We start from the raw sequence: 9231 nt of genomic DNA on the forward strand, positions 1-9231 counted from the left end.
AAAAAAAAACACCTTAAGAGACAGACGTCTCTGGATTGGAACAGAGTACCGACCTCTTGGCAGCAGGGTGATGAGATCTGGCAGCCTCTGTCTTAAACTGGGGCTCACTACAGGTGCTTCTTGCTTTATGATGGGGTTATATCCAATTAAGCCTACTGTAAGTTGAAAATATCGTAAACTGAAAATGCATTAATACAGAAGTTCCTTGATTTACAACAGGGTGACAGTTCATACTGAATGCCTATCACTTCTGCACCACCATAAAGTCAAAAATCCTACATCCAGGATTAGCAGTTGGCGTAAAGGCTATGTCGCTGGACTCCCATGTAGTCGACCACGGTTTAAGTCCCAGACCCGGTGGCTTAAACTCACACTGGGCACGCGTGCGTGTGTGCCCAAGATCCCAAGAGGAGAATGGAGGAGAAGGGATCACAGCATGGCCATCCCCGCCCCCGGGGGGTGATTTCTCACTTTCTGTCTGTCTCTCTCTGGTGACCACACGTGCCCTATAGCAAAAACCTCTCAAAAAAAAAAAAAATCCTACATTCAACCACCATAAGCTGAGGCCTGTCTGTACTATACTGCCCTTAGAGAATGCTTGCAAGCAGGATTAAGAGGGCACTTTAAAAAGATGATGAGTTTGGGGCTGGCAGGTGGTATAGTAGTTGTGGCACTGGACTCCCACATGGCCAACCAAGGTTGAAGTCTCTGACCCGGTGGCCTGAAAATCACAAGTAAGTTGATAAATAAATAAACATTTAAATAATAAGAAGAAGATGGTAAGTTTCACAATACGTGCTCAAGAAACAATAGCTTTTGCTATGGACCCATGATTAGGTTCACAAACACTACGGTTATTGAATTAGGCCATGAACTTAGCAAAGGGTGAAACCAAGCATACTAATAATCACAGCCTGAGTTCAAATCCTAACTCTATCACTTACTCACTGTTAAGAGTATTAAATGTATGCAAGTACCAAGCATGGTGTACTACACAGTAATATATTCAACGAATGCCAGTGACTGCTAGCATTCAAGTGCAAAGAACAAAGGTCAAACTGTTTCTCCTGTATCTTTGGCTCTCAGTATAAGCATGCCACGAACTAGAGCAGTTGGCTTATACAGCAGTTTGATAGGGAATACAAGAATGAAAGGACAAACAAGCAGTCTCTCTAGGAAATGGTCCCATTCCTTTCCAGTAGGTTGGTATATATGTTCACTCACTCACTGATCTAATTAAAACATACAGCAATTGTCACCGTCTTGTGTACCAGTCACTGTAAGCAGCCTGCAGGGGAAAGGAGTTCCCTAAAGGGAGTTCCACTTCCACAGGCGGTGTTAACTCCCGAATCAGCTGTGTCAGAAAGTTCTCCCTCCTTCCTCTGCGTTTGGGTCCACTAATTGGGTGCAGCTGTCCCAAACTCTTCCAGGAATGGATAGGAAGAAAATGTTCTCAGAGGAGATGGGGAGTCCCAGATACATGATATTAAATAATACCGTTGCTCCTTTGGATACACGGTAACAATCTCAAAGTAGCCGCGAGTTATAGAGCCCCCCAGAAGGTGCTAAATACAGGCTGAATGCTTGAGACAGATGATCTAATGTCAGCATCAAAACACTTCCAAGAGGTAGACCCACTAACAGTTTCCAGGTTTCAGACAAAAACATAAACATGAGGCTCAAAAAAGATAGGTGATTTGGAACCCTGCTGGCATGAACGCCAGGAGTCGGGGCTCTCCCCACTCTGCTGTTCCCGCTTCGCGAAGGAGGCTCGGGTTCCTAACCCGGCCAGGGTTCCTAACCAGGGGCAGGCACCAACTAACTCCCTGCTGACCCCGGCCGGGCCCGCCCCTCTCCGAGGGTCGGCAGAGCTGTCTGCGAGACGGGGTCCAGCGCAGGCTGGGCCGAAGCGCGCCCTCCCGAGCCCCTGCCGCGGCCTCCCTCGCCCCGGTCCCACTCTGCAGCCCGGCTTACCTCTCCGGCGACTCCCGCGCACCTAACACAGCCCCGCGGCCCGCGCTGGACTTGCACCGCTCTGACGGCCGGAACCCGGATGTGCCGAGATGGCGCACCGGAAATGACGCTCTCCGCCGGCGGAAATGACGCACTTGCTGCCATGGTAGTCACAGACGCCAGAGCGGACTGGACTTTAGGCGGCAGACTGAGATACCAGACTGGAGAGCCGGAGGTTCAGGGTCCGGGATGGGTGAGGAGCGATTTTCTGGCGCCTGCTTCGTGCTGCGACGCCCAGCCTGTGATGGTTAGTGTGGTCGTCGCCGAGCCACTGGGGGCCAAGGAGACCCTTTGCCATCAGGGTCTGTAAAGTGAGGATTTAGGACTAGCGCAAAGGGTTGTCGGGAGGAACACGGACACAGTGGGCTGGGACACAGCCGTTTCTCCCTGCCTTTGGCCGTCAGCATAGGCACTGCCGTGGGCACAGAGCAGTTGCCTCATGCTGGAGTTTGACAGGGAGTGAAGGAATGGACGGGCAAACATTAAGTTCCAGAGTATTCTCTCCAGCGAGTATTTCTGTTCTCTTCCTTTCCAGTAGGCTAGTAAATAATATCCAATCCTGCACTGATCTAATTTAAAAGGTACTGAGTGCCTCTTCTGTGCTAGGACCAGGGGATACAATAAACAAAACAGGGACCAGCAGATGGGGTAATGGTTATATCGCTGGACTCCCACTAGTCGACCACAGTTCTAGTCCTGCACCCCATCGCTTAAAACACGCCGGGCGTGTGTGCATGTGTGCCCAAAATTCCGAAAGAACGGAGGAGAAAGGATTATGGCATGGTCATCTCTTTTGAGGGCGGGGAGGGTGTGATTTCTTGCTTTCTGTCTCTTTGGCAATCACACTTGCTCTATTGCAAAAATCTCTCTTTAAAAAAATAAAAAGAACAACAAAGCAGCCACCAGCCCTCTCAGGGGAGCTAATGCTGCTTTGGGAACTCTGAGTAGACATTGAGGGCACACTGGTCCTGGAGTTCCAATCTCGGTTCTGCAAATTTACCAGCTGTGGACCTTGGATAAGTCACTCTAAGCCTAAGTCTTCTCTTCTACAAAATGGTTGAAAATTCGATAAAATAAAATTTGAAGGCAATGAAAACTGCATCTGGCACACAGTTGGTGCTGCGGAAGTGTTAGCTGTTAATTTTTGCACATATTTTCTTTTTTAAAAAGAATTATTTAGTTTTATTCATCATCTTTTTTTTTTTTTTGAGAGGTGTTTGCTGTAGGGCACATGCGTTCACCAGAAAGACAGAGAAAGAGAGACAGAAAGCGAGAAATCATCCCCCAAGGGGGATGGCCACGCCGCAATCCCTTCTCCTACATGCTCCTCTCGGGATCTTGGGGTTGCATGCATACACGCCTGGCATGAGTTTTAGAACACCGAGTCTAGGACTCGAGCCACGGTTGGCTGCATGGGAGTTCAGCGACATAGCCATTACGCTAACTGCTGGTCCCTATTCATCATCTTCATTATTTTTTTTTTTTTACTTGACCAGAGAGAAAGAGGGAAAGTGAGAAAGCAAGCTGGCAGGTCTGGCTGGGACTTGAACTCTGGTTGGCCACGTGGGGAATCCAGTGCCTTAACCACCGTGCCACCTGCTGGTCCCTTTTGCACATATTTACTTTCTTTTCTGTGATGAAAAGATCCAAGAGGCAGTTCTCAAGAGTGAACAAAGATTACTGGAACTGAAGTCAAAAGACATGGGTCTGCCCTTACATAGTAATTATAAATTAAATGGAAATCTATGTGAAGCCAATTCAATGGAAGTTCTTAGAAGTGGGCATTGTGACTTAACGGTCTCCATATCTCCAGTGACATGTAGAGTCACTGTGCCTAACACACAGTATGTACTCAGAATCTAAAGAATGTTTCAGCATGGAGAAGGTCAGGGAGAGAGGACCTAACAGACTTCAGGTTCACTAGGGATCAGAGTGAGGAAAATGAGGGAATAAGTGTCTTGAGTCTGGGCCTGAAAATGTATAGACAGCTGTTTACAGCCCAAAGCCAAAAATATAAGCATGACCTTTTCTAGCTGGGTTTATGGCCTTACCACCGACTTTATGGAGCTGTAGTTACTTTTATCTTGAGGGACTGATGCTAGTGGATTTGCTTCACCAAGTGGCTCTTACTATGTGGCATCTGGAAAGGGGACCTTTGTAGACTACTGTGGGGTGGTCGAGAATGCAGGCTCTGATCAGGTGATCAGATTGTGTGCATTGTTGGGAACTGGACAAACCCTAGTCATGTACCACGTGATAGGATGCCCTGAAGACTGAGCATCACTCCTGTAATGTTCTTGCCAAAGATGCATAACCTGAAACATAAGGTTACATCAGACAAATCCAAATAAGAATTCTGCAAAACAACTAGCCTATAGTCCTCAAAAGTGCCAATGTCAGGCCAGCAGATGGCATAATGGTTACGTTGCTGGACTCCCACACAGCTGACCACGGTTCAAGTCCTGGCAGCTTGAAACTCACGCTGAGTGTGTGTGCATGTATGCCCAAAATCCCAAGAGAATGGAGAAGTAATCACAGCGTGGCCATTGCCCCTGAGAGTTGATTTCTCACTTTCTTTCTGTCTCTGTCTCTCCAGTGAATGCACATGCCTTATAGCAAAAATCTCTCTTAAAAAAAATTTAAAAGGAGAGGCCAACAGGTGGCATGGTGATTAAGGCCACTGGACTCCCAAATAGCCGACCATGGTTCGAGTCCTGGACCTAGAGGCTTGCTTTCTTGCTTTCCCTCTCTCTCATTCTGTCCCTCTCTGGTCAAATTAAAATAAATAAATAAATAAATAAATAATGTTAAATAAAATAATTAAAAAAAAAAAGTGGGGGCCAGCAGGTGGCATGGGGGTAAAGGCCACTGGATTCCCACATAGCCAACCACAGTTTGAGTCCCAGATCTGGTAGCTTGCTTTCTTGTTTTTCCTTTCTGTCTCTGTGTGGTCAGAAATTTAAAAACAACAGATGGAAATTAATAAATAAATAAATCTTTTAGGAAAAAAAAAAAGTGCCAAGGTCATGAAAGTCCAAGAAAGACCCTGGAACTGTGTCAGACTGAAGGGGGCCAAAGAGACACACCATCTGAAGGCAACATGATCTGGAACTGGATCATTTTGCTGTAAGGAAAGCTATCAGGACAACTGGAAAAATTTAAATGGGATCTAGGATTTCCCAGTAGCGATGTGGCAATATTACTTTCTTGATATTAATGCCTTTCTGTTGGTTTTATCAGAGAATCGTCTTGTTTGTTTGAAATACTAAAGTGTTTAAGGATGATAGAACATCAGATGGGCAACTTAATCTCAAAAGATTAAGGGGAAAATATGTTTCTATGTACTTAGCGCTTTATTGTGACTTTTTTTTTTTAATGAAGATTCTGGAGTAAAGACTTCAAGGATTCAAATCTCCACTTTGGTGCATCCCAGATGTAGGACCTTAGGCAGGTCCCTTCATCTCCCTGTATCCCAGTTTTCCCATTTGCAAGTTGAGAATAATGACAGTACTGTTCTGGAAAAGGATTGTTTCCAGAACAACAGAAAGAGCTAATTGATACATTAAAGCTCCTGGCAGAGTAAGAGCTTAGTAGATGGTTGTGGTACTTTTCACTTAAAAATCCCAATTCATACCTCTCCATTGGAGGCCATTCAGCCTCAAAGATCAGTGATTCTTCATAATTTCTGGACTTAAATGCCCATCCTTTGGAAATGCAAGGAGAGAAGAAAGCCAGAAGTTTAGTTTCAGGGTCTTAAATGTATCCTGATCAACCATCACTTCCTAGAAAAACCCTTGTTTCGGGTCTTGAGGACATCCAGATCTGTGTCTAGATTCCCAATGAGATGCTCAGACCTGTGGCCATCCTTAAAGGGTTGCCAAGCAACAGTGCTTCTCGGCAGGAGTCTGGCAGGGGCCTCTGACTCACCCGTCCTTATCTCCTTTCAGAGATGAGGGGATGGGCAAGGCCCTGGCAGAGGGAAATGCTGGTGCCACACAGGGAGTTTCAAAGCAGAGCCAGGCCTAGAACCCAGGAGTTCAGACTTTCAGGTTGTTGCTTCTTTCGCTAACCCATCCACAGGGCTCCACGTCATTTCTGCTTACTTGAGTTAATCCTAATAGAGTGATTCCTGTGTGTTCGAGATCACACAGCCAAGCCCTCTGCATTTATCGTTTCTTCAATACTTCAACCTTCTTTTTTTGTTGTTTTTAATTTGCCAGAGGGCCATGTGCTCTCCAGAGAGAGATGGGGAGAGAGACCCGCCAATGGGGCATGGTCACAACATAGTCCTTTCTCCAGTTCTCTATCCTATTGGAATTGGGGCATGCATGCACGTGCACATGCACCTGGCATGTTTTTTAAGTTGGGCCAGGATCTGAACTGCCATCACCACTAGGCCATGGGGGCAGCTCCAGTCCCCCCCCTTCTAAGAAGTACTTTTCATTACTAACCCAGAATCCACATCCCTACCCACTCCCTCATATGGCCTGTGCCCCACAGTAGCTTCTATATTGCCTCTGAAAAATTTGGGAGGAAATATCTTTGCTCAGCCACAACTTTAAATAGGTTGGTACCATAGAGACAATCCATAAGTGGCATTTCAGAGCCGATATATTTAAAGTCTAGCACATGTATTTTTTTCTAGGACAGTGACATTATACCGTTGCACATGGCTTATTCTTATTTTAAATTTTGTCACAAAAATATATATGGTATCCTGCACTTGGCAGAATTGAAAATCCAGATAAGTTGAGATTAGCAAATTTGATTTCCCTCTAAATGTTTCTTACAGATGGCTTCTGTCCTTATATAGAAAGCTGGGACATAAGGTTCCATAACCTGGGACATTAGCAGTAGAGCAAGCATCCTCAAAGCCCACAGGTGAGATGAGAAACCGCAGTCATCATTCACTCATTCACTTGCTGATTAACAAATATTCAGTGAATACCTAGGTTATCTATTACAGTGTAATAGTTACCTCCAACTTAGTGGTTTGAAACAACACTAAACAATATCTTGCACAATTTCTTTGAGTAGGAATTCAAGAGTGCAAGTTTAGCTGGGTGGTTCTGACTCAGGGTTTCTGCTGGGGTTGCAGTCCTCTGAAGGCTGGATCGGGGCTGGATAATCACCTTTCAAGGTGCTTCTCTCACAGCTGCAAGCTGGTGCTGGTTGCAAGGTCTCTGATTCTTGCCATGTGAACCTCTACCTAGGGCTCGCTGAGTGTCATGTTGTGGCTGGCTGCCTTCAGAATGAGTGAACCGAGAGAGAAAGCAAGGCAGAATCTATAAGGTCTATCGTGACCTGGTCTTACAAGTCACACAGCTGTCATTTCTGTAATCTTTTTTTTTTTCTTTTTTTTCTTTTTTTAATGGCCAGAGTGTGCATATGCTCACGAGAGAGGGAGAGATCGCCCTTCAATGGGACCTGGTCATGCCACAATCCCTTCTCCATTTCTCCATGTCAGGATTTGGGGCACACAGGCACGTGTCCCTGGCATGTTTTGCAAGCTGCGGGGGCCCTGGAATTCAAATTGTGGTCAGTCATGTGGGATCTGGCTCACTCGATCGCTAAGCGATGGATCTAGCCAGTTTCTGCATCGTCTTACTGGCCACACAGTCTGCTCTATTCAGGATTGCCGGATTTAGCAAATAAAATGGGCCCAGCATTAATGACACATGCTGATAAGACCCACGCACTGTAGGCTGGCGCCACATTGGGAGGCCCTGGCTTGATTTAACCTAAAGATTGGGCACTATGGCACGTGCCTGTCATCCCAGTGTCTTTAGGAGTCTGAAGCTGCAGGATTACAAACTTGAGGCTGTGTAGCCAGCAGGTGGCACAGTAGATAAGGTGCTGGACTCCTACATGGCCAGCCGTAGTTTGAGTCCCGGACCTGGCAGCTTGCTTTCTCACTCTCTCTCTATCTCTCTGTCTCTGGTGAGCATGCATACCCTACAGCAAATTTTTTAAGAGGTTTTTTGGCTTAGGGCACATGCGGTTGCCAGAGAGAGAGATAGACAGAGACAGAGACAGTGAGAGGGAAAGTGAAAAATCACCCCCCAGGACGGATGGCCATGCCGTAATCCCATCTCAGTTCTCCTGGAATTTTGGGCACACACGCACATGTACCAGCATGATTTTCAAGCCACTAGGTCCAGAACTCAAACCGTGGTTGCCCACATGGGAGTACAGCAACATAATCGCTACACCATCTGCTAGCCTGCCCTACAACAAAAATTTTAAATGATAATCAATAAAATAAAATAAATAATGCTTAAAAAAATTGAGGTTGGCCTGGGCAACATCGCGAGACCCTATCTACAAACCTGGGTGTGGTAGTGCACACCTATAGTCCCGTCAAGGAGGTTGAGGAGGAGGGAGCACTACGGGGTGAGACCCTGCCTTAGGAAACGAAACACACACACACACACACACAATGCCAGTGAAATTTCAATTTCATATAAAATAGTATCTTAGTATACGTATCTAATGCAATATTGCAAAGTACTAAAAAGTTATTCATTGTTTTATCTGAAAGTCAAATGTAGCCTTCAACTGCTCCATTTAATCTGGCACCGTGAGCCTGTTCAGCCAGAAGGGAACAACACAGCAAAGAGCACTTGGAGACCAGGAGGCGAGATTTCCTGGGGGAAGCTCTGAAGCTGGCAGCTATCACAACCCAGGAAATGCTGGGCGAGGCAGACGTGGGGCTGAAGGTGGCCATGGGAAAGAATGGTTCCTATTCTTCGTGAGGTTTCCAGCCCAGTGAGAGAACCCAGCTCCGATCAGCTGAGCAGGCATACAAAACCTCGACTGGGAGAAAATGCGGCAGAAGAACCTGGTACTTGGGACAGGGGTGAGGCACCATCAGAGAAGCCACTTGTGTTTGTTATCTGAAGACTGGGCTTCTGGGCTGTAGGACCTGCCTCCAGAGCTAAACCAGCTCCAGAGCCTGACCTCTGGAAGCCAAGTGTTCTTTCCAGCTCTGAATGGTTATCTTTCCATTTCCGAAGAGAAGTTCACCATCTCCTCCAAATCCTTCACCAAAGCCTCCTCCAAGGCTGCCTCCACTGAAGCTGCCACCTCCAAAGCCCCCATCCAAGCTAGCTCCACCAATGCCTTCCCTTGCTCTTCCATCGCCACCTGATGAGCCCTCAAAGCAGCCCCACTGGAGGTTCCACGGCTCATGAGAGCCACTGCGGAGCCGCCCCCCCC

The 9231-nt window shown here is 46.6% G+C and overlaps 1 protein-coding gene across 1 annotated transcript in view; it reads right to left on the reverse strand.

Annotated features, from left to right (window-relative positions):
• TFIP11 (tuftelin interacting protein 11) overlaps window positions 1–2074 on the reverse strand; it is a 21382-nt gene extending 19308 nt beyond the window's left edge. Inside the window, 1 exon segment of the mRNA XM_006147870.3 lies at window positions 1975–2074. The gene's annotated coding sequence lies outside the window, so the exon portion shown is untranslated.
• Between the last annotated feature and the right edge of the window lie 7157 nt (window positions 2075–9231).

Source organism: Tupaia chinensis, unplaced genomic scaffold (genome assembly GCF_000334495.1).
Source record: "Tupaia chinensis unplaced genomic scaffold, TupChi_1.0 Scaffold000226_1, whole genome shotgun sequence".
Lineage (NCBI taxonomy): Eukaryota > Metazoa > Chordata > Mammalia > Scandentia > Tupaiidae > Tupaia > Tupaia belangeri.